At 45.7% G+C, this 26,587-nt stretch overlaps 2 protein-coding genes across 2 annotated transcripts in view; one reads left to right on the top strand and one right to left on the bottom strand.

Annotated features, from left to right (window-relative positions):
- The window catches only part of LOC142582494 (isatin hydrolase-like), a 69,108-nt gene extending 65,716 nt beyond the window's left edge, over positions 1–3,392 (bottom strand). The window contains exon 1 of the mRNA XM_075692282.1: positions 3,382–3,392. The gene's annotated coding sequence lies outside the window, so the exon portion shown is untranslated. The remainder of the gene's footprint in view (positions 1–3,381) is intronic.
- The window catches only part of LOC142582492 (sodium-coupled monocarboxylate transporter 1-like), an 89,731-nt gene that overhangs the window by 9,991 nt on the left and 53,153 nt on the right, over positions 1–26,587 (top strand). The window lies entirely within an intron of this gene.

The raw sequence follows: 26,587 nt of genomic DNA, 5'->3' as shown, positions 1-26,587 counted from the left end.
CAATACGCTGATTAACAAGTATTCGCTAATTAACTTCTCGATTAGTTACATTACGGCACAAGTATTGCAATTTTCGAATTGGTAGTCGGTGAGTTTCCAAGGCGCATCCACTTGGAAGGAATTTTTGGGATGACACCAGTTTAGACATATATTCATTGACAAAATGTGCGAAAAACTGCATGAGCGTTCCGGTTCCTTTTGTGCTTCAATGCAGAAAGATCATTTTGTCAAAAAAGTAAGTGGGAAAACAGTACATTTTTACCGCGAGCTTGATGGCGTGTGTCTCGAAACTGGTGTCATCCTGGAAATTTATTCCATGTGGAACGAATTTCAGCCTTGCAAGCTCGCCGACTGTAATTCGCAAATTGTAATATCTGCGGTACCGTAATTAACCAATAACTTAATTAGTCCATTTTTTGTTTATTACTGGAATATGTGTTTCGAATGTTGTGTTCATGTAGGAGGTTGTGGCCAAGTACGGCACCAGGGTGGCCAATCCTGCTCTGGTGAGGGAATGCGTTACCGGTTCTGGTCACCGGGATCAGGCCACACTTCAGGCCTGTTTATGCAATTTTATAAACACATTACGAAATCAGGGTGTAGATGAGCCGTATGTAAGAATACTGAAAGATATCTATAGCGGCTCCACAGCCACCGCACTCCTCCATAAAGAAAGCAACAAAAGCCCAATAAAGAAAGACGTCAGGCAGGGAGATACGATCTCTGCAATGCTATTCACAGCGTGTTTACAGGAGGTATTCAGAGACCTGGATTGGGAAGAATTGGGGATAATAGTTAATGGAGAATACCTTGGTAACTTGCGATTCGCTGGTGATATTGGCTTGCTTAGTAACTCAGGGGACCAACTGCAACGCATGCTCACTGACCTGGAGAGGCAAAGCAGAAGGGTGGGTCTAAAAATTAATCTGCAGAAAACTGAAGTAATGTTTAACAGTCTCGAAAGAGAAAAGCAGTTTACGATAGGTAGCGAGGCACTGGAAGTGGTAAGGGAATACATCTACTTTGGGCAGGTAGTGACTGCGGATCCGGATCATGAGACTGAAATAATCAGAAGAATAAGAATGGGTTGGGGTGCGTTTGGCAGGCATTCTCAGATCACGAACAGCAGGTTGCCATCATTCCTCAAGAGAAAAGTGTATAACAGCTGTGTCTTACCAGTACTCACCTACGGGGCAAAAACATGGAGGCTTACGAAAAGGGTTCTACTTAGATTGAGGATGACGCAAAGAGCTGTGGAAAGAAGAATGATAGGTGTAACGTTAAGGGATAAGAAAACAGCAGACTGGGTAAGGCAACAAACGCGAGTTAATGACATCTTAGTTGAAATCAAGAAAAAGAAATGGCCATGGGCAGGACATGTAATGAGGAGGGAAGATAACCGATGGTCATTAAGGGTTACGGACTGGATTACAAGGGAAGGGAAGCGTAGCAGGTGGCGGCAGGAAGTTAGGTGGGCGGATGGGATTACGAAGTTTCCAGGGACAACGTGGCCACAATTAGTACATGACCGGGGATGTTGGAGAAGTATGGGAGAAGCCTTTGCCCTGCAGTGGGCGTGACCAGGATGATGATGATGATGATGTGTTTCGATTGCTCGTGCAAGTAATGTCCGCCTCTTCGCGTAATCCAGCTCAAGGCCGAGAATTGGGCTAGCTGTCACAGGCGATTTCTAAAACCTCTGTAGAACGTAAAAAAAAAATATCACCTAGTATATAATCTTTGCAGCCCTCATACATCGGTGCAAGAGGCGATGTACTAAACGGATGTTAGGTCGAAAGTTCCAAGCACACGCATTTGTTCAAGTTCCACCCACAGTACAGGGCATACAAGCACGTCACTTTGCACATAAGTGCTCAGCACTACTTATCACAAGCGCCGATCTAACTCTTTATCCACTAAAAAGTATTGCAGGAATATGTTCGCCTTTTGGCTCCTTGTGCTTGAGTAACAATTTATCAGTGTTTGTTGCTGGAACTCTCACCTACATATTATCTTTCTGAGCTGGGTTTGGAGGCCGCAGCTGCAAAAGAGCAGAATTCTTCCTGGTGAAGGTTATTGCTGCTAGACGGCGAAGATTTATATACTGAAAGAGAATGAGGCCATATGCAGTGACAAAGTAATTCACGTTTTTTTTTTTTGCGTATGGTAATATCGTTGCTGACGTTCACATGCCTGAGCCACAACGCCCGTTACCGCAAGGCTGGCATACTCCGCATATATAACAGTTTTTTTTGTTTCCCTCACGACATGTGCACCTGCCTTTCACGCTGTAAGACCGGAATTATTTACCTACTACATCGGAGGCTCTCCGGAAAGTCGGTCGCGTTAAGCGCGCGCTGATTTATATGTAAACATGTGGAAGCAGCGCTCGAGTAAGAGCGTGAGTGTTAGACCGCGGTCAAGCCTAAATTCCACGGGTGAATTGCTTCATCCTAAAAAAAAAAGAAAAAAAAAACTCAGCTACCATTAGTGTTAGCGCAAATTATCGTGTCAAATCCTCCTATCTACTTGTGTAAGAAAACCTCATGGTTGTCGCTGTTCTGAAACCACCTCCACAACACCCTAAGGAATACGCGGGAAGCAACATTCCAATTGCGAAGAACTCGCACACAAAGAAGGCGATGATGTGCAGTGAGCGTGACCTTGCTAAGCATGACGGCACCTGTGCGTCCTTGGAGGAAAGAATGCAAACTTTGCGCCCCTGGTGAGGTGAAGCCGGCATGGCGAAGACGTCGCAAGTGGCACTCAGGCGAGATGTGGCGTGGCCAATGCGTTTCGAAATTTGCCTGGAAGCCGCGTGCATGCATATGATTGCGGGTGCGACGTCGCGCGTGTCACCTGAAAACAGATGCCAGAACGCCTGCTTCTTTTCTTTCCCGAATGTCGCATTCTGGCCGCAACATCTCGTTCTGCGTGGCGGGTAATGAAAGACAGTCGCATGCGCAAGCTGTTGCAGAGCATGTGGTTTCCCGTTGTCAGGGAAGTCCGTATGTTGATATACTTTCCTGTAGAGTTGACAGGAAGCTCCGTGTTTTTATTTGCATGCGGCAGATGCGTCAGAACGGACGTGCGTCACTTGTCATCGCCAACGCGGGGTTAATTCGGTGCATATAGGGTACTTATGCGCACATCGTATTAAATGTCTTATCGCGTCCACTATACATTACTCATCGACTCATGCGCGCTGACGATATGTGCTCGTCGTTGTGCGTATATGTGCATCTGTGCGTGTCTTCGGATTCGTTCATTTCTTCACGTCATTACGGCATATTCTTTAACGACAACCAAATGTTCTGGAGAAACTGGTGAAGAAAGTTGCCAGCATTTTCCATGTCATCAAATAAATGAAGATGTACTCACATGACGGTGCGTTCAGGTCATGTGGTGGATTGCGAGAGGCTGAAATTAAAATTACGTCATATTACGTTGCGTAAATGCATTGGTTATGAGCCACAATGAAGTTTCTAGTGGCGTGTTTACTCACGTTTAAAGAATTAAATTAGAAGGTTTTACGTGCCAAAACCACTTTCTGATTATGAGGCACGCCGTAGCGGGGGACTCCGGAAATTTCGACCACCTGGGGTTCTTTAACGTGGACCTAAATCTAAGTACACGGGTCTTTTCGCCCCCATCGAAATGCGGCCCCCGTGGCCGGGATTCGATCCCGCGACCTCGCGCTTAGCAGCCAAATACCATAGCCACTAAGCAACCACGGCGGGTACGCTTACTAACGTTTTTCAAGGGGTAACACAGACAGCAAATTGTGAACAAAGCCACAACTCTTTGGCGTGCCTGTTTCAAATCGCATGCAGCCTTTTGATGCTTGAATCGTGCTGAAGAAAATGTTCCTTGCAGGAGAATTATCGCAAGCGTCAAAATATTGCATCAACGTATTACGTCAATCTCCCAAATGAATCATTCGATCAACCAATTGGCCCTCAGTCCCCAGCAGCCAGCTGCGGAGCACCTGACCGAGGCAGCAGTCAGACCAGCAACGCAGCAGAAGGTGCTAAGAATATCTGGACATGGACAGGCCGCCACTGGAAACTAACCCTGGCAACCTCTAACACCCGAAATCTGTCGAGTGAGGCTAGCTTGGCAGGACTTTTTGAGGAACTATTAGGCTTTGTTTGGGATATCATTGGCCTTATTGAGATTAGAAGAACTGATGAGGCTTATACAGCGCTATAGAGGTCTCCCAGATGAGCAGCATTGCGGGGTAGGATTCCTAATCCATAAGGACATAGCGGGCAACATTGACGAATTCTACAGCACTAATGAGAGGGTAGCAGTAGTCGTAATCAAACCTAATAAGAGCTATAGATTAGAGGTAGTACAAGCCTACGCTCCAACATCCATTCATGATGATGATGATGAAGTAGATCTGTTTTATGAAGATGTTGAATTAGCGATTAGAAAAGTGCAAACTCAGTATGCTATAGTAATGGGCGACTTCAATGCAAAAGTGGGGGAAACACAGGCTGGTGAACAAGCAATCGGCAACTACGGCGTCGATTCTAGGAACGCTAGAGGAAAGATCCTGGTAGAATTCGGGGAAAGGAATAAGATACGAATAATGAACACCTTCTTCCGGAAGCGTAGCAACAGAAAATGGACTTGGAAACACCATAATGGTGAAACAAGAAATGAAATAGATATAATACATTTTGGCGATCCAAGCATAGCGCAGGATGTAGAAATGTTAGGTAGGGCAAAGTGCAGCGATCATAGGTTAGTGAAGGCTAGGATTCAGCTCAATTCGAAGAGAGAAAGAGTAAAATTGGTCAAGAAGAAGCCGGCCAACCTAGATGCAGTAAGGTGAAAAGTAGACAAATTTAGGCTAGCGCTTTCAAACAAATATGCAGCCTTAGAACAGAGAGATGAAGATGACACAGACGTAATGAATGAAACCGTAACTAGGCTGGCTTCAGAGGTAGCAACTGAAGTTGGAGGTAAGGCATCAAGCCAACAAGTAGGCAAGCTATCCCAAGTGACAAAGGACCTAATAAAGAAACGACAAAGAATGAAAGTGTCCAACTCAAGAGATAACATAAAATTCGCGGAACTCTCAAAACTGGCAAATAAGGAGAAAATAAGGGATGCTCGAATTTATAAAGTGAGAAAGATTGAGGAAGCCATAAAGAATGGAAGCAGCATTAAATCAATGAGAAGGAAACTTGGCATAGGACAAACCAAGATGTATGCACTGAAATATAAGCAAGGTAATATCATCAGCAATCTCGAAGGTATAGTTAAAGCAGCGGAAGAATTCTATACTAACCTGCACAGTACTCAGAGGAGCCACGACACCTCTATTTGAAGCAGTAGTGAACAGCTTGCAGAGACTCCTTCTATACATAGCGATGAGGTTAGAAGGGCCTTGCACGACATGAAACGGGGAAAAACGGCAGCAGAAGACGGAATAACAGGCGATTTAATCAAAGATGGAGGAGACATAATGCTTGAAAAACTGGCGGCTCTCTATCCGAAGTGTATATGGACTTCAAGGGTCCCAGAAAACTGGAAGGCTGCAAACATTATCCTCATACACAAAAAGAATTGCAAAATTATATGCCCATTAGCTTACTTTCAGTATTGTATAAAATATTCAGGAAGATAATTTCCAATAGAATGAAGGCAACACTTCAGTCAACCAAGAAAACAGGTTGGCTTCAGGAAGGGATACTGTACAATGGATCCCATCGATGTAATCAATTAGTTAATCCAGAAATATGCAGAGTACAATCAACCTCTCTGCATGGCTTTCATAGATTACGAAAAGGCATTTGATTCAGTAGCGATACCCGCAGTCATAGAGGCATTACGTAATAAAGGAATACAGGCCGCTTACCTAAATATCTTGGAAAATATCTACAGAGATTGCACAGCTACCTTAATTCTACGCAAGAAAAGCAGGAAGATACCTATAAAGAAAGGGGTCAGAGAAGGAGACAGAATTTCTCCAATGCTATTCACTGCGTGCTTGGAAGAAGTATTCAAGCTATTAAACCGGGAAGGCTTAGGAGTAAGAATCAATGGTGAATATCTCAGCAACCTTCGGTTTGCAGATAACATTCTCCTGTTCAGCAACACTGGAATCGTGTTACAACAAATAATTGAGGACCTTAATTCAGATAGAGTAAGAGTAGGGTTGAAGGTTAATGTGCAGATGATAAAGATAATCATGAATAGCCGGGCAAGGGAACAAGAGTTCAGGATCGCCAGTCAGCCTCTAGAGTCTGTGAAGCAGTACGTTTACCTATAGTCAATTAGTCACTGGGAACCCTGATCATGAAAAGGAAATTCACATAAGAATAATAATGGCTTAGAACGCACACGGCAGGCATTGACAGCTCCTGACTGGAAGCTTACCATTATCATTGAAATAGAAGGTGTACCATCAGTGCATTTTACCGGTGCTCACATATGGGGCAGAAAATTCGAGATTATAAAGGTAGCTTGAGAACAAGTTAAGGACCGCACAAAGAACGATGGAACGAAGAATAATAGGCATAACGTTAAGAGACAGAAAGAGAGCGGTTTGGATCAGAGAGCAAACGGGTATATAACCGATATTCTAATTGACATTAAAAGACCGCAGAAGGCTAGGTGGCGCGATTAAATTAGGAAATTCGCAGGCGCTAGGACATGGGTAATTAGAGATCTCAGGGAGAGGCCTTCGTCCTGCAGTGGACATAAAATATGCTTTGCTGCTGCTGCTTGCTGCTTTGCTTGCTTGCTTTGCTTGCTTGCTTGCTTGCTTTGCTTGCTTGCTTGCTTGCTTGCTTGCTTGCTTGCTTTGCTTTGCTTTGCTTGCATGCTTTGCTTGCTTTGCTTGCTTTGCTTGCTTTGCTTTGCTGCTTTGCTTTGCTTGTTTTGCTTGTTTGATTGCTTGCTGCTGCTGCTGATGATGACGATAATGATGATTTCAAGTATGATATGTACGACATGTATGACATGCATTTGACGTATTGTGTATAACTGCAGAATCAAGTTCGAATGTGTAGTGTACAGGCTCTATCTAACCCATATATGAAAGTAGTAGACTGTGGTTCCCAGCTTGAAGCCGAGTTGTGAGACAAATAATCTTGCATCTTACCCCCCGCTGTATATATATATATATATATATATATATATATTTGTGTGTGTGTGTGTGTGTGTGTGTGTGTGTGTGTGTGTGTGTGTGTGTGTGTGTGTGTGTGTGTGTGTGTGTGTGTGTGTGTGTGTGTGTGTGTGTGTGTGTGTGTGTGTGTGCATGCCTTGTTTTCTTGTTTCTGGAGCGCTGTTTGTAGAATTTCAAGAAAGATTTTGACTATCTTCCTCGCGAAGTTATTGGCTCATGGCTCATAAATTACCCTTTACCCACTGGTGCGGGGAACTTTTTTTTATCAGCGCATCAAAATTTGCTTTGAAGAAGTGATGAACAGCCCGCAACCCTTTACACACAGTGTTCATCAAGTCAGGTAATTTCGCCGCTACTATATAAATGCTCTTGATATTTTTTGTGACCCACTGTGTCTCAGAACAATAATTATCAAGGGAACTTACGCATGAATCCTGATAATATCAATCTATAGGTCAGCGACCTGTAGTGTAGTGTAGTGTAGTGTAGTGTAGTGAACCATCTTGGCTCGGCCCAGCATTCTTAGGAGCACTTCAGCGTGATGTTGACGCGTCCGTATATCATCCTCTGAAGTTATCCTCGGTATCTGGCCGCCAAATTGCTCCAACAGCATATGATCCGCGTTCAAATTTGAGCCTCATCCACATCCGTGTAGTGTAGTGTAGTGTATTGTAGTGAACCATCTTGGCTCGGCCCAGCTCTCTTAGGAGCACTTCAGCGTGATGTTGACGCGTCCGTATATCGTCCTCTGAAGTTATCCTCGGTATCTGGCCGCCAAATTGCTCCAACAGCATATGATCCGCGTTCAAATTTGAGCCTCATCCACATCCGTGTAGTGTAGTGTAGTGTATTGTAGTGAACCATCTTGGCTCGGCCCAGCTCTCTTAGGAGCACTTCAGCGTGATGTTGACGCGTCCGTATATCGTCCTCTGAAGTTATCCTCGGTATCTGGCCGCCAAATTGCTCCAACAGCATATGATCCGCGTTCAAATTTGAGCCTCATCCACATCCGTGAGTCGGTGATACCTTCGGAAGGATTATCTTCGCTAAATGTTTTGCTAGCAATACCTTAAACGCAACACAATTTGTTTAGTGAAACCATAGTCACGCACTCGCACAAATATTACAGGTTCTGTCTATAGAAAGAGGAATTTACATGGCGCCGGTCTTTATTAGGTGAGTGGCCATGCCGAGAAGGAAAAGCCATATACGAAGCGTTGGGGAAGAACACTAAAGTCCACAAAAGAGAAGTGGGCAATTCTCTTCGCATCGTTTCGAAATTTCGTTTTCTGGTACTGTCACCGCTGACGGCTTTCAGCATCCCCGTACAATGCCGGGGTTACGAGAAATGATGCAGCGAAGGAATCTGGATTAAGTTAGCTACTATAAGTTCCACCAGGCCTCACACACGAGCGTTGCTTAAATCCCGCCTTCATTTGCACCATGCATTTCACGAACAGGAATCGAACCAGCTATATATCGTGCTCAGGAGCTGAACGCCGTAACCACTCAGCCACCGAGGCAGATAATGGCACCCATAGATGACGTGCATCGCGCACAATGTAGACACAACGCGCGTCAGAAGCTCACTCGAAAATTGTTCCGTGCATTCTTGCTATTACCCAAGATTATTACGACTTCAGCGTTCAAGCACCCTCAAGCAACATTGAGCCAGGTAGTCGCCGTAACGATTCGGCGCCGTGCAGCAAATTAACGTGCAATGAACACATACGGCGCCAGTGGTGGTTCACTGACTGGTTTGGTCAGAGTAACGATGATTATACGACGATCCTGTATGCCACTGTCGGCGGCGGCCGCCCACATAATGTTGCGCAGTTTTGCTTTGATGGTTTGAGCGCGGTTTCTTCATAACTGTTACGTAGCTCTGCCACCTTGTTCTGGGCTGTAACGCAAAAGGTTGTTGCCTATTTAAATTACGATTTATGTGCATGGACAAGGAGGCGATTGAGACTGTAGCGTGCGATGGAGGCAATTGAGGCTCTAGCAATTTCTACATGAGGCCTTAGGCAGATTGGTAACTTGTCCCTTTATGCCTCCACTCTTCCTTTACAAGCATTATGTTCAAAAGCAGGGATAACGAGAGGCCTCTTCGTGCACTGAATAAGATTTTTAAAAAGCTGAAGATGTCAGCTCTGCTGCGTGTAAGGCTTGCTACTTCAAAAAGAGTTGCCAGTGATGACATTGTTCGCAGGAGGGAACATGAATATAAATAACTAAAAAAACATTGGCAGAGCCCATCTCACAGGTGACTATCGACGGTAATGCGTTAAGCATTTAATCACTATAGCGACACAATTCATTGATACCGTCGAAACGAGTTACAGCCTGTATGTGTGAGGCGTGTACTGCAACAAAACTCCACATCTACGCTTCCCTAAGAACACTCGGCGCCATCTAGTGGCGCCTGCTCGAAGCCTGCGCATGATCTCTGAAATGCATGCTGCACCGATGCGTTCGGACGCTGACAAACGCGTCATGGGGCAACCGGGCTCCACAATCACGCTTCTTTCTGACACACTGCGCCATCTAATGGCACTGCCGAGAAGTCCACGTATTGGCTCCGAGACCAGAAGCGTAGCACGCTGGCGCGTGCGAACGCTAAGAATTGTTCCCTCGCTTGTCGCACACCCAGTAGCACATGCTCAGTGACGCAAGCTGGCGAGATGATAATTGAAGAGCGGCACATACGCAGTGCATTTGTGGCACGGTCTGCTAAAGCGTCGGGTTGCTGTCCTTGAGGAACCCTTCTGACGTGCGCTTGATTCCCTCCGACATCGGATAAATTTTAAGAATCTTTTTCTTTGTCATTGTAGAGAGGCAAATTCCCAGACACATATGCAAACCAAGTTGGCGTCAAAGACGCTCATTGAAGAGCGGCACGTACCTGCTGTTACACACCCAGTGACCCAAGTTGGCATCAAAGTGGTTCATTGAAGTCCAGCACAGGCCGAGTGGCACATAACCAGTGCTCCAAGTAGACATAAAAGAGTCTATATAATTGAAAAGCGGTACCTACCCAATGCCGCATCTACAGTCACCCATGTTTGCGTGAAAGAGGTTCGTAGAGAAGCGGCCCGTTTGTACACATTGCCACATACTCAGTGAGTCAAGTTGGTCCGGCGGTTGGTTTGGACCTCTGTCCCATCAGCGCAGCAGTCCAATAATGTGCTCATTAGCGCATGGACTATCTAGTGGTACAAGTCGGCGGGAAAACGATTAGAGACATGGTCCGACATGCAGGCAGACATTAGTCACCGAAAGCGCGAGAATTATCTTAACGTAAAGCTCACTAAACACACGCACACACACACACACACACACACACACACACACACACACACACACACACACACACACACACACACACACACACACACACACACACACACACACACAAGCGGCAGCTGTGCTCTCATTGAAAGGGGCCCGAAGCACGTGGCTGTTTGAGAACAGACTCGCTTAGCTTCATGTAAGCAACACTTAGTGCACTACTGGCGAGGTTATAAACGATAAAGAAAACACGTTACATTTCGCTTTCTGCTAAATTCCGTCCGTCCGTCCGTCCGTCCGTCCGTCCATCCATCCATCCATCCATCCATCCATCCATCCATCCATCCATCCATCCATCCATCCATCCATCCACATCCATCCATCCATCCATCCATCCATCCATCCATCCGTACTGCTCGTCTATGGGAAATTAGGGTGATATCGCACTTGTGTATTCGACTCCAAATAAAATTTCAAGGCATTAAGGCTAACTATTACATAGCGATTCAGCGTGGCCTCCGAAAAAGAAAAACAAGCACGACCAAGTGATGTAGACGCTCGCTACCCTGTATTTTATCCGACGTGTCTTCGTCGTCTTCATTATACCGTTCCAGCAGGTCGGTGCACCGACGGCTTCCTGCGAGAACATACAAGGCGTCGGCAAGAAAATCGGCATAGCAGTTACTTGGTTAAACGCTGCTTTAGGAGTGCTTGCACGTCTCAGTATGAAGAATGTTAGCTAACAGCAATCCACGAATAATGTTAAGTTACAGCAATCGGCGAGGCACAGTACAACCACAAATTGCAATATGCTTGCGAAAGTTGCGAACGCATAATATCTCACGAAGGGGGATTCGCAATTCATCATACTAGTAGGTGTCAGAGCTACTTACTGGCATTCGTTTCCTTTGCACCGTATCCCAATTTGGTTAATGTTTGACCTACGTTATTTCGAATGCCAAATCACGCGTGCCTGCAACAAGCAATGAGAACTGGCTGTAAGTTAGCGCTATGCTCGTTTCTTATCTCCTTGTCTGGATTTTCTGGTTGCTTTGTCCGAATTGTCATTGCCATTATGATGTTGCAACATCCACAAGCTAATATATCAAGCTAACTTAGCTCCAAATGAAGAAACGTAGTGTATGATTCTGAGATAATGATTCGCCCATTATAAGATAGTACGTGGAAGCATTATCGTAACTATATATATATATATATAGACGCTATGCACAGAGGAGTTAGTGACAATTCAGCAATTGCTACTAAGTGGGTCATTTATTTTCAAGCCTTTAGATAAAGGCTAATTGTTGTTATCAGAAGGTGTGAACAACATTTCATATTGATCATCCTCCCCATTGGGAAGCGCGATCCTGACGGCTGTACTCAGAACGTACGCGTATTTGCACATGGAAAAAGTATGAACGCGTTGTTAAGAATTATGGCACAAGGAAACCACGCGAATAAAATGCAAATGCAGAATGTTGCTGAAGGACAAAAAGAAACTGTTAGTGCAAGGCTCTTGCGTTTGGCAGGTGAAATGATGCGAGGGTGTTAATAGTTTCCCACGACAGCAGTATTGCATGACTGAAATGAAACACGGAAGAACCCTCCAACCATAATGTGTTCTTTATCGGGTAGGTATGTTTTGTGTCTGCCGTAAAATGCGACATGAACAAAAAGAGTGCGTTACGCCAGAAAAAACATCTGCACGCGTTTAATAGGCGTCGATGAAGAACAAAATGTATTTATCTTTTGTCCATTGAATATTCTGCACCTGGTAAGCATTAGGTTATTTTAGCTTAGCCGTTTCTGATATAAACGTTAGTATTCATTCTAACCACTGCAGATAAGGTACACGCAGCTAAGGGTAACTGTGGCCTTACAGGAGAGGTTAGAAGCAGCATACTTCCAGTTACTCCATGCATTTCGCTTATTGAGAAAATAGATATCTGCATAAAATAATAATTAGAGGAAGAAAAGAGCATGGTGTAAAAAGGCAGGTGCACAAAACGCGGACATACGAACGGACACACGGACTCTTGCGTGCGTGTCGTCTACGCTTGCTTCTTCATACAATGAAAACATCAGCTTTCTTAGCCTTCTGTCGTTCTAAAAAGAAAAAAAAGAAAAAAAAGAAAATACGAATATTCAATATACTGACGTTGAAATGGTTGACTGTGACATTAGTATGTTACCTAGGTTCCTCTCAGGCTATATAGTGAAACGAAAATTTGCCGAAGAAAACTTTCTCATCTCTCTTATCTCTCTTTATCTACCCAAGAGGTTTCCTCCCTACCACCCTCTCTCCATTTCATCTATCGATTTCCTATTTCCCGTCCCCCAGTGTAGGGTAGCCAACCAAACGCATTCCTGCATGGTTAACATTCCTACCTCCTCCTTTCCTTTCCTCCTCCTCCTGACCAAGAGGCGGCCCATGCCCCTGAGCAAGTGCAGTGTCCGACGCTGCTTGCTGCGTCATGAGCAGGACGATATACCATTTCGATGAACGGAGTTCTTCACACAATCTATCATATTACGTTTAACCTTGCTCGTGTCGTCGGAACGAACGGCAGCGTGTCTCGATCGAGGCAGGCTGCTGTTTGTTTTATTGTACGATTCGTTGAGAAATTGCAGCAGGCCATGGTACCCGCACCTGTTCGCTGCTGTCAAAATATAACAAAGGAATAAAAGAGTAACCGGTAAACTCAAGATTACATCAATTAATTAAAATAATTAAATTTGCCTACCAGAACGACGAACTGATTACGAGGCACGTGTTGTGGGGGACTCCGGATAAATTTTGACCGTGCACCTAAATCTGAGTAGCCTGCACAAGCGTTCATTATTATTATTTTTTTGCATTTCGCCTCTGTCGAAATGCAGTCGCTGCGCTCGAGATCGAACCCGTGACCTCGAGCTCAGTAGCGCGACGCCGCAGCCACTGGACTTCCGCGGCGGATAGTAGGTCGACCCATTGAGACTGTAGAACAGAAAATATGGCGAGTAGGAAACTATGCATTGTTTCGCAGTGCACTAACTATAACAAAGAGAACAGATAAAGGACGGGACAAGCGCTGCAACCTTCTAACCCACGCTTGCTAACTCTCAAATTTTTAGTAAACTTTGTCAATTTGGGCTCGTTCCACGATTTCACGAATGTTGCGTCAAATTTTACGAAAAATTAATTCTGTTCGCGAAAAAGCATTAAAGGCAATGAAAGATGGGGCCCGCACAGTGTCTCAAAATACTTTACGCAGAAAAGTAGTTGCGGAGGTCGAAGCTATATACTATACGGCTCCCTCTTGTGGCAGCGCAGGATCACAATCATGCCCGCCTGTATGCTTTTGAATGTCTACTGAATGTGAGCAGCCATTCAGCGCTGCAAACAATGATAGAGCATAGTTTAGTCTATCTTTCTCCGACCACGACCTTGAAAACTTGCTGATGCTGAAAGGACCCTCACAGAGGTGCACTTGCTTCGGGCAGTTCCTGAAGCGGCAAAATCCGTAACAGCAAAGTCGCTGAAGAAAGTAACTGTCCTGGCCGTGCAATAAAAACAGTTTTCAGCGGTCGTGTCACTGTGATCAATGAGAACAATGTGCGAAGTGTGTATCGTCGAAAGGTAAATAATTCTTAATAAATATGTACACGACTAGATGTGTAGCTGATGGCAAACGTGAAAAAAAAAAAAAAGAAAATCCGCGGGAATTGTACGAATTTCGAAGTTCGCAAGTTTACAGGTATGCCTTTAACCTGAAATTGCAGTATCAATGACTGTAATGACTGCAATGTCTCGTTAAAAACGGCCCCACAGCTCATAGACGTAATCTGAGCGCGGGATACATCTGTAGCATGTAAAAGTCTAACCTTATACGGATCGCGTGTTACTGTCACATGCAGCAGTACACGCCAGCCAATGTCAGTACACAAGGAAACATTATAACAGATCCCACGCACTCGTTAGGAAAATGCGTTAAATGAAGATTCGTTGAAACGTTTAAACTAAATGCTGAGCAAGGAGGCGCGTTTCACTTCCAACTATACGCGCTAGGAGACGTTCACGTTCTTCTGCCATCGTAGAAGTGTTGTGTCATTTGGCTTCGCCGTGACACGCGCGTAACTGTTCTCGTGTTCTTCGCCGTGTTTTACAGCACAACGAATACTTGCCTGCCCGCCGTTATGATTCCTCTTGACTTTGCGAAGGCGCTTCGGTCATATACGACAGAGGCGGCTTTTATATGCTCAGCCTACACCCACGCTCTCTCGACCGCGGAAACTACCAAGGGTAGTTGACAGTGTCGCTTAAAAATATGCTCGTGCAAGTTAAGATGGACGTTCACAAAGTCAAACATTAAACTGATATGGCCCGAGATTATTACTCGGAGACCGTGAATGGCGTTAGTGTCGACAGCAACGCTGTGAAGTGCCGCGAGAGCTTGTTTTTGCTTGCATGAAATACAGCCATGTGCCGCAAACCTTGACCACGGTTAGTTTGCGTGCCAAATGAATTACTTGACGATCGTAAAAACATGGCTGTCGCAAGAATAGAGATAAGCAACGCCTGTCCCACGTGTGCGTATCTTTCTTTGTGATTGTGTGTTCTTGTGTTGAGGTCTAGTGATTTATTGCATGCACCAAGATAGCCTAGCAGCATCTTCTTCTTAAGCACCTTAGAGCGAAAGCGGGGTCATTGCAGGAGTGAAGCTCTTAAAAGGCCACAACATCGGAAATGGCAAGCAGCGAAACTAATCTAACAGCGAAAAAACGTACGCACGAGTGAGTTAGAGAAATTGTTTTTGCAACGGCGGGAGGAAGGATGAACTAGCGCCCATGCAAAGAGGCCAGTCTTTGGCACGATAACCTAGAGGCAGGAAGCTGGCGGACAGCTTTTGCTTTTCATCGGTTGCCTATGTCAAGTTCTCTATCGTTACCATTCATTAAGCAGTCTTAGCCAGTTTTGTCACGTTGAGTGAAAGGCGCACGTTTCTGTACACAAGAAAAGGGGGAGGGTTCATTGGCATGCGTCCAGAAATCTAAAACATGCCCAGACGTGATGTGATGCAATTACCACGTAAATAAGATATTGGTTTAAGTATTCGACTATTGTAAGACGGGTGGGGGAAGCGGAGAGGGAAGGCACGTAAAAGCAAATGCTTCGGGACGGCCGCACATGTATGTAAATAGTATTGCGCCTGTACAGGCGCTGACAAAAGTAGTATACTCCACGCAGCGGGAGCCGCAGCAACGGCAAACTGCATCGCAACGCCATCGACAGGCGGCATCTGGGACCGAGACAGCCAATGGGTGCCCTTTATTATTTGCAGGCATTGGCCATTGGCTGTCTCGATCCCAGATGCCGCCTGTAGATGCATGGCGTCGCGGTGCAGTGTGCCGCACATTGAATCACAGTGGAGGAAAAGAACTAGGAAGCTTACCAGCAAGTATGCGGCCTGTATGGTGGGCAACACAGCAACAAAGAAGGTCAAGCGGAAAGTCATAGAGGCTGAAATAATCTCATGGGTGGCGGCAATGAAAAAGAAACCTGCCATGAGTAACTACTTAAGAGGAAAAAACGAAATCAGGAAAGAAACCATTTATGATAACTCAAAGCGAAGCTCATTACTTTTCGAAGCGATATCGGGATACCTTAGAACACGCACCTATAAAGCGAGATATAAGAAGGAAGAAGAAGCATGTGCTTGCTGCGGTAAAGCTAGGGAAACGACGGAGCATGTTTTATTAGAATGTGAAGACGTCTACCCAGCGGTCGATTTAGGCACCACTGGCCTCCTTGAAGCCCTTGGGTTCAGCGGGAGCAGTGGTAAAGCAAACATGTCCGTAATAGACAATTGGAAGATTGGTGGAAGAAAAGTAGGGAAATGACAAAAGACGGAGACGTACAAGAGCACAGTTCGCAATAGGGGATCAGAAAATTTGGGCGTGGTAGTTCATAGTGTTTTTTTTTTCATTGTTTAACCTAGGTAGGACATTAGACAGTATAATAGCAAGAGCTTGGTGGCGCAACCCACCGCCCCGTTCCAAAGGGGACGCTCATAACACCCATCCATCCATCCCGCTGCTTCGGCTCCCGTTGCGGGGAGTATACCACTTTTGTCGGCGTCTGTCCGTTCTATTCTATTCTGCGGTCTCTTCCGTGCGACATCTTGCGGAAATATCCGTATAGGTTAGAACAGTGGGTGTCGAACCTGTCATAGGAAGCATGCACTTGCACATAGACTCGGTAAAATAAATTTCCATTTAAAAATGAAAGCTTGTAGTTTACTACACTGTAGCTGCTGTTGTGGGGAAATGTTCAATGTATTTTGTTTTGCCGCAAGGCGGGAACCGTACCTTGTGTAGACACGAGCCTACAGAGTCTAGGCACAAGATTCGACGGCCTTTTCAGTGTGCGAAATAAGCGTGATTATGAACAGGAAACATAGGTGTGCTCTAATAGCCGTTCCAGGGCTTCCTGTACCTAGTGCCTTATTGTTTCCCGGCAGAAAGCGCAAACGAAACCTACATAAAAGAAATTGTGTACAAACGATGACTGCCAATGTAAGGAAACAGCCTGAGAGAACGAATGAATGAGCGGGCGAACGAACGAACAAAGAAAAGCGTTCTTTGCCGAGTCCCGACTACCGACCAACCCCGAAAACGAGCGAAAGAGGAAAAAAGAACAAGAGCCATTCACTTTAAGAAAGACAGCACTAGCTACAGGGCCCGCTAACCACTGCCCTAAATGACACTGTTTTACTACTACCAGCCAGATATTTTTGGCCCTTTTGTTAACCTTTAGTTTTCCCACGTGGAACCGCATTTCGAGGTTTGTTCATTGCCGTGCATCATTATGAGAACGAACTTGCCCTACGCCGCACCATGCGGTGTTACTAGTGCCCCATACATGCGCATTCAGGGACTGCAGTTTTTTTTTTTCCTCGGTACAGAAGGCCACCGGCACCTATATACTCCGTCTCACAAAATGCGTGAAGTGGAGCGAATGCTGCGGGTGCTCCTGTCCGTCAGTCAGTTACCGCAACGAGCTGCATGTTCCAAAGAAAGGGGGGGGGGGGGGGGGCTTTCCTATTGTACGCTACTAATCCATCCAAAACGCCTCCATTCAGTCCGCATCGCGCGTACGTAGTCAATCTGAGACAAAGCAATGGAGGAGGTATAGCCCTTCCTTCGGTTCTGTTTTCTGGTTGACTCACTCAAACCTACACCGTGTTGTTTAGGCGAATCATACACGCATAGATCGTTTTTATAAGATTTTATCACGCAATGCCTATTGCTCTTTTTCGTTCCTTCGTAGGCTGGCAACCATCCCACAAAACTTTTCTTCTTAATGCGCCACCTCGCTGCAACGCGATAGGAAAAGCGAGGGCGTTGTTAGTTAGAGGGGACACGCCAACATTTATGATCGCTGTTGCACATGCGTGCGTTCGCGCCGGACAAGGAACTAAACCATGATCTGCGGGGTTTTTCACTCAATAGCGCGTCGGTGACGAAAACCTCTGGACACCTGCCCACCGTACATCGTTGGACGTGCCACTCTTTGCGTTTGCATATTAGAGAGTCCCCCCCCCCTCCCTTTTCTTTTTTTCTTAAATATTGAATAGCGAGCACTATACACTCGTGAACGTTATGCGTACCGGGAGCGTCTCATCTCCTTGCACGTCTCGCCGTATAAAGCACGTACAGCTAGCACACGCGTGAAACAAGTACCAAATAAATAACAGAAACGAAGAAAGATGTACAGAAATAAAGAGAGAAGCAAGGAACAGGAGGCGAAGTTCTACGTATAGCGTCCTCCACCGCACGAGCGGATTTCACTTCCTCGTGTGCCGGTTGCTTCTCGAGGTGCGCACTCAGGCGAGGAGTCACGGCTCGAGCTATATTTTATTCTTTCTTTCTTTTCTTTTTGTCTTTCCCGTCTTTTGTTTCTTTCGCGGTCACCGGAGCACCAAGTACTCATCATCGTCCACAGGCAGCCGAGCGTCTCCCGTGTACTTGGTTGGGGGCGGCTCTTAATGTTTCATATACTTGTGTCTCCGAACGAGAAAGACCATGGCGCGCACGCATTCGCTTCCCGGCCGGTCTCCGCAATCCTTCTTGTGCTCGCGATGAACATCTCTTTGGTCTGACCTTGCTCGGCGAGGAGCGTTTGCTCTCGAGAATCGAAAAAGAAAAATATATATATAGCCCACGTGCTGCGTCGCGCAATTGTCCTCAAGTCCAGCGTCGAACGACGCTGACTAACAGTGCCTCATTCTGATCGGATACAATAAATCATTGTCAATGATTACTCGCCCTAATCAACAACACTCTTCCCCCCCCCCTCTACTCCACGTGCTTCCTACCCCCCTCTGTAAGTCGGAGGCCCTGTCTAACCACGACTTGACAAATGGCGAATACGGGGATGTACTCTTAAACGAAGAGAAAGAAAGGGAGGGGGAGGAAGCCGTCCCCTTTAATACCTAGTTTCCGCAATTCTAATTTTCCTTTGGCAGCGGCCGCCGAATTTCGATGCGTGCAACATATAAAAACGTCCATATAACGCGCATTGGGTGAACTTTAAAGAAGTCCGGGTGGTCTAAATTATTTCGGAGTTTCGCACTACGGCGTGCCTCACAATTATATCGTAATGTTGCCACGTTAAACCACAGAATTCAATAAGATTTTTAATTTTACGTTCTTATAAGGGTCAGTAAAGTTCAGCATTAAGACAGTTTTTACCCTCGTGAAGTATAGTTGAAATACGTTATTTGCATTTATTTGGATGTAAGGGTTTGCTTAATTATGAGCGGAGTATACGAACTGCTAATACTTCATTCTTAAATTCGCGCTCGGTTACCTCACTACCGGTATACTTTAATATGACTTTACGAAATGCAAATAATTTTCGCGCGCTTAGACCTCGACATGGAGAACCAATCTCAAGAAGAACGCCGAGACAAAGCGCGAACATTGCTGCTGAGGTGAGAGCAGGTATCGAAAGCCTACAACAGGCATTCACTTCTGGGAGAGGGTGCAAAGGTCAGATAATAATAATATTTGGGGTTTTACGTGCCAAAACCACTTTCTGATTATGAGGCACGCCGTAGTGGAGGACTCCGGAAATTTTGACCACCTGGGGTTCTTTAACGTGCACCTAAATCTAAGCACACGGGTGTTTTCGCATTTCGCCCCCATCGAAATGCGGCCGCCGTGGCCGGGATTCGATCCCGCGACCTCGTGCTCAGCAGCCCAACACCATAGCCACTGAGCAACCACGGCGGGTTGCAAAGGTCAGAGCTGGCTAGCCTTTGTGCAGGTCGTGCTGATTGCGCGCTGTCATGTCGGATAGTGACGTATCTTCCGTTATATTCTGATACCTGAATTTTGCGGAGAACCTAACCGTAGACAGCCTTCTGCGATAGATAGATAGATAGATAGATAGATAGATAGATAGATAGATAGATAGATAGATAGATAGATAGATAGATAGATAGATAGATAGATAGATAGATAGATAGATAGATAGATAGATAGATAGATAGATAGATAGATAGATAGATAGATAGATAGATAGATAGATAGATAGATAGATAGATAGATAGATAGATAGATAGATAGATAGATAGATAGATAGATAGATAGATAGATAGATAGATAGATAGATAGATAGATAGATAGATAGATAGATAGATAGATAGATAGATAGATAGATAGATAGATAGATAGATAGATAGATAGATAGATAGATAGATAGATAGATAGATAGATAGATAGATAGATAGATAAGAAGTGCGTATGAGATTGATGACTAGGCAATGTTAAGACTCGAATACTTTAAAATATTGATACCTTAATAATTTATATCTCACCTAATTCTTCAATGCATTCATCGACTCTTCCTATACTAAACGGCCGACTGACGGACGTCACCGACAATCCGCAAAAGAGGCGATGTTCTCGATGTTCTTTCCAGTCGACTGTGACGAAACAGGCGGAAAAGCGCATTCGCAGTTCATCGCTCACGTGCCGCGTACCGAGTCTGCAGTCTGAAGGTCGTGCGTGCGTACGGCGCGCGTCAAGATTTCCCCTTTATGTGTTCTCGGAACATTTCGTCTACTCGATCCGGTACACGCAGTGTGATGTAACTTTCGCAACGTGCTCTTCCTACTGAACGGCCCATCGTGTATGGCGCTGGAAGGTTCGGATCGTTTAGCTGTTGGATTCCATTAATTGCCTTTCGACGAACATTGCGTGTATTGCAGCGCAGTCGTATAACGTTTGGACCGGCTGGTAAGGGGAAAATTGACATATGTTTGCATTGCCTCCCCCCTCCTTGTGTAATGCCTTCGTGCGTTCAAGGTGATAATAAATGAAATGAAATAAGTGAAAAATATGCTTATATGGTTGAAAGAACCGCGAATCACTTCCGAAGAGACAGAGGATCTCGTTTATCGTAACTCAGGCACGTGACGTTCGTTACTTTATGCGCACACAGCACGGTGCGCAACGGTACGAAGAAGAAGCATACTACTGCTGCGCATGGACTGCATGGGAATTATATGTGCACAGTACTGCGAACAGTTCATTTGTGTTTATACCGTTTTTGTTGTTGTTCTCGTTTCCTTTTACGTGTACGCGGACAAATGTCTATTGTGCCTCTGCCCAGAAGCTTTCGAAACACTATCGCCATTTATCCCCTGGTTGAGAGAGTTCTCAAAGCGACACAGGGACTATGAAACGAGTTGTGCGCACCTCGTTAATCTAAGCCACCTAATGTCACTACGTCTGTAATTATTTATGCACGACGTCACTTGCTTTGTGGCTAGTGCTCTTTCTTTCTTTTAGCACGCTGAAGCTCACCACACAAAGAGGTTTGGTTTTAGTCTCAAGTAGCGCCAAACGTTGAAAAGTTTCATGTCAAAACATATTTACTGCCTTCTACGAGAACTAATCCGACACTAACAGCTGAAAGCGAGAAAGCCACCAAACGTGTACATTGTACTACGGCAGTCGATAAGAACTCTAAATTGGGGTTGCTATGCCCGTCCGTTTTTAAAGCGAAGCTTTCTTTTCCTGCTATCCCTGGTTTCGCGTCCTACCATGCTGCCTCGCCGAAGACACAGCGAATCGGCGCATGTAGTACAGAGTTGGTCGAGTGGGCGCATTTGAGTTCTGCGTAGTAAAACATTACATCCCGATATAAAACCTGTACATATTATTTCTGCTCTTCAGTATTTCTAAAGAACACATATGTCTTTGTGAAACAACGCATTAATGAAACGGGTTTTTCGAAGTTCTTAAATCTGGGATACCCATTCTTGGCTCATTAGGTATGTGCCACTGAATACGCGCCCACTCTTGGCCGGTCATCCATAATGGGCATGTGACAGCATGACAAAGGAGGCACAGAGGAGGACCGATGGTGGTAACCTGGTGCTAGAGTATCCGCCTTGCAGGCTGAAGTGCAGAGTTCGAATAAGCGTATCACCCGCACCCCTCCGGTTTTCTAATGGGAAGAGACGTCCCCCAGCCTAGTGCTCGGCTATTTGGGTTCAAATCTAGAAAGGGGCTCCTTTTTGTAGTGTCGTGGCGCCTCTTGTTCAACCACAGACAGTCTTGGAGCATCCGTCGCGGCTGTGGGATCCAGAACTGAGCTGCCACCGGGTACCTTCTGGTAAAATACCTGTAGGCATAAGCGCACTGTCGGCTAGGTTCACGGCCATTACGGAACCTCAACGTTTAAAAAAAATGAGCCATTCTTTAACAGTTGGACTTCACGTAGAAGAATCCTTACTATGGACGTGACCACCAATGCACTGCGTGAAAAACTGCGTACACGAACCACCTATGCATGGTGAGGGTTGCTCGAAACTGGGATTGAAAAATGCCGCGGAGGTGGAAGGCGCGGGGGATGCCCAGACGCCGAACCCAGGTGCAGACCACTGAAAGAAAGTCAGCCGTCAGGCCAGGGGACGCCTGTACCCAAGTTTACTGGTAGATATAGGGCGGTGGGTTTGAAGCCTTTCGCCGCCTATATAATCGGACGTCCTAACCGCTATAGACCATGACTGCTGTCCTGAGGGACCGACTGACTTAATAGAACTGCACATGTTGGGCAGATGGGTAGGCTTTCATATACTGCAATCACAGAGAGACGAACAGACAAGCACTCCGCGGCTGTCGTTTGAGCGGAACGATTATTCTGTCTGTCGTATATCGCGTCATGCTGTGGCTACAAGGCTGACGTGACTGATCTCTAGTATGTCTCGGTTCTACAGGGTAACTCCCAGCTACCTTGGCGTTCTTTCGCCGTTGCCTTTCCCAAGAATGGTGGTGGTGTGGCCGAGGTCGCATGTACCGACGACCTTGTGCTCGAGCGGAACTGCACCCATTCAGCCATCGCGATGCGCGACAGCACGACATGATGGCCTTTCTTTTCTCTTCGCTTCTGGCATAAGCAGTACGCGGGACGGCCGAAAACAAAAATAAAGACCCATCCAGAGCCTGTAACGCATGCATCGCAGAGGGCGCGGTGTTTGTCAAGAGCGTGCCATGAAGTCCGATCATAGGACGCGCCGTCATCGCCGCCGTCGTCGCAGGGAAATTGAATCAGACGCCGAGCCAAACGACAACTTCCCGCCCTGCGACTGCCGTTGCTGCCGCTGCACACGTACTACATCGGGCGCACGGTGACTGCCCTCCACGGGCACCAGCTTTTCCGATGCTCATCAGACATGCATGGCACGCGTCGCGATATGGTACACGATCGAGAAAGTGCGGCGACTGTGTCGCTGTTCGAAAGCATCAAAGAACGTATGTTAATACCAGGAGGAGAGAAGAACAGGCGCTCGAATAAGGACCCAATCTACACGGAAAGAAAGATATTACATAAACACCACACCGCAAGGCGCTCACAAGCATGCGCCCACGAGACGCCGAGCGCTCAACGCGAAACGCAAAAGTGTACATTTCTCCATGTTATTTTCCACTGTATTCCATAAAACCTAATGTCCCTTGCTTAGCGCCGCCCCATACTCTCTTCAGTCCGTCGTCGTAGACTTATTCTGTGCTTTTCCATTTTTTTTTTTGAAGTCTGTACACGGACTTGTTCAACAGATAAACAACCCAATTGTTTAATCCGCGTTTGCCATGTTGTACTACCGTCACGTTCTGGCCCTTATTATGCCGTGCAAATGCCATTGTACGCATGCTGACTGAATAATTTTCAGAGCCCTGAAGTGAGGCCTCGGCTGCTAGAAAATTTATGACGGACAGCTATATAAAATACAATTCCGTACGCCTGGGCTGCTTGATTCACAGCAACATCTCAGTATAGAAATGGGCTTCTTACTTTTTTTTCTTTTCCTTTTATATTATTTGTTAGTTCTGAGGCATTGGTATCGTAATAGGGCTCCAGCGTAGGGTAACCAAACTCGCCAACTCCGACAATTAAAATTTGTAGTCGGATATCTCGGAGCACAGACACGCTAGAAGAATTTTCCCAACTGATACTGCATATATAGAAACACGACTGCCTGTAACTTTTCAATTATTATTATTAATATAATGATTTGTTTTGAACACATATACACATATACACAGGTAACAGAAAAGGGAAAGCGAGGAGCAGGCTGGCAACTGCCACCGGAAGGGGCACAACGCAGAAAAAAGCTGCAGAGGCGCCTTAATACCCACTTAATGCAGTCAACGAAAAGTTAATTATTCAATTTTAGTTAACTGGGCTGCTGACAGCGATAATTATCATCTCACTTTGTGCCCCCCTGGCCACATAACTTATCTACACAGGTGGTCTTCGCGTGCCTCCCAGTGCTTAACTTTAAGACAACCATAAAAAGCTTAATTTTGAACATCCTGTATACCCACACACAAGCGATAACCTTCAGAGCGGAATACTAACGTCACCGAACTCAAATAAGTTTCCTGTAAACACGTGGGTCACATGCTGAATGGCATAAACTGCCCGTTTCGAGCAATCAAGAAAAAAAAATTGCGTCACTCAGCCCAACTGACGGCCATGGCTCGAAAAGTTTGTTGATGCCCTCATAGGTGTAACCGGCAACCGACTTAAAGTGATGTTAGCATTCTGCCCAGCAGGCTGTCACATCGTGCGCGTGTTTTTAGATAGGTGAACTGTTTTCGTTGTTGCTCGACTTTGTTTCACGCTACTGTCGCGTGGTGTCTGTGGATTATATATGTGCGTTTTTCTTGCGAGTTATTTTCAGTTGTGACTCAGCGCCGTGTCTCTCCTCTACCTTTCATTCTTGCGATCCCGTCCGTTAGCGCTGCCTTTCTAAAATAATGCTACCCTTCCTCATATGTAGGGTTCCGTGCACAAGTTGATGATCACGTTCGATGACACCCGCCTGCTGGTCGACACGGCGGGAGCTCCGTAAAGGTGCCCATTGCCGGATTAGTAAGCAAATCTCCGTCATAATGGCGCGACAACCTACACGACTATATTTCGCCAAGAACAAGCTTGTTGGTGTCCTAATGAGAAAAGTAAGCGGTAGAAATAAAGAAGTACAAAACGGACCACCACACCGTGCTATATGGCTACAATTAGTGTAAGGTATCTATAGCACCTTGAGACTTGAATATGTTCTTGTAGGCAGAATGAGGAGCGACCCATCTCCGAGTAAAAGTGCTCTATGAGGCATTTGATATTTATTATGTGCGTCAAGAACTGCTTCCTTTCCCTTTCATGTCTTGGGCAAGAATCAAAACGTGTAATACTGTTAGTGGTTCTTGACAGTGTGGACATTTAGGCTATACGGTTTATTCAAAAAGAGCAACATGTGGTCAATCTGGTGCGTCCAGTTGTAGCAAAACTGTGGTAATGCCTTTAAACCAGTCATCTTCCTTCATTTCATGTTATTTTATTTTTATTCTTTTCACACCGGCAGCATTCTTTAACCCCTTTGGAGGCAGACAACGGAATTTCATTACTGACTTTATACCGCGCAGCTCGGCGCCGCACCCAGTCAACGCGTGAAGTTGAGGGCAGCTCTGGGAATCGACGCCTCAGGCGATCATTCTGGCAGCACACAGTGTGCTACTGGCGGATTCGTAATGCACGCTGCGATATGCAGCGATAAGGGTCTACACTAAGTGAGTTTCATTTGAGACTGCGTGCTGGTTTTTGTTGCAAACTGTACGTTTTAACCTGCACGTGGAAAAAAAAATGGAACCAGTGTAATAATGCATGTCACTTCACACAATAGTTTGCGGCTAAGCGGTCCTCGCGCTGCATGCACTATTGAAACAAAGAGCTGACGCAACAATATGTGGTTTCCGTCTCCCGCCGCGTGCAAAAAAAAAAAGAAAGAAATCGATTCTATCAAAGTGACGTCACTCTCGCCTTTTCCATATCCGAGAACGGGTGTTCTCGTTTTTCGCTCCGCCGAAGGTTGGTGAGTTGCGCGTTATATAATAGTGCTACATTCCTCCCGCCTCGGCTGCTATTCAAAGCCGCCGTCGTCAGTGCCTGCTCTCCGCCTTCGTTCGGCCGCGATCGGGAAGACGCCGATGCTACAGCGCAGTTCAGAGCCGACTTAAGCCGGTAACGAACAGCGACGAGCCAAGCCAAGCGTGAACCGGGGGACGTGCACACGAGATCTTGGACACGTGCAGCGGGTCGCTCAAAGTTACGGCGAACACATAATTAATCCACACAGCGCCTTTTCCTGTCATCTCTTCCGCCAGTGTAAGTGTTTTATTACGCTGTTTAGACACACAATAATTACCGAGTAGGTATTGTTGGCTGCACCTTTCACGTCTACACGTGAATATCCAACTGACGGAACTTCTTATACGTGTGTGCTTACTTAGAACAAGTAAAAATTAAAAAAAGCCCGCAATAGTTACTAGCATCACGTCACCACAGATTAATTACGTGCCCACGGCGGACATCTGAACGAAAAACGAAAACAATCGTTGTAATAATTAAGCTAATTGCATCTATTTACTTCTTACAAAATTTACGGCAGGTGTTTATATTAGAAAGTTGAAGGAAATCGTCATAGAAGTCATGTTCCGTGTTTGAACATATCAAAACGGGCATGCAAGTCAAAATAATTGGTCTGAAATTATTTGTCGAGTTTACCTGTTTGCGCATGCAGCACTACGAAGCGCGGC

The sequence above is a fragment of the Dermacentor variabilis genome, chromosome 5 (genome assembly GCF_050947875.1).
Source record: "Dermacentor variabilis isolate Ectoservices chromosome 5, ASM5094787v1, whole genome shotgun sequence".
Classification (NCBI taxonomy): domain Eukaryota; kingdom Metazoa; phylum Arthropoda; class Arachnida; order Ixodida; family Ixodidae; genus Dermacentor; species Dermacentor variabilis.
The sequence above is the reverse complement of the archived record's forward strand: the minus strand, read 5'-3'. Positions and strand labels throughout refer to the sequence as shown.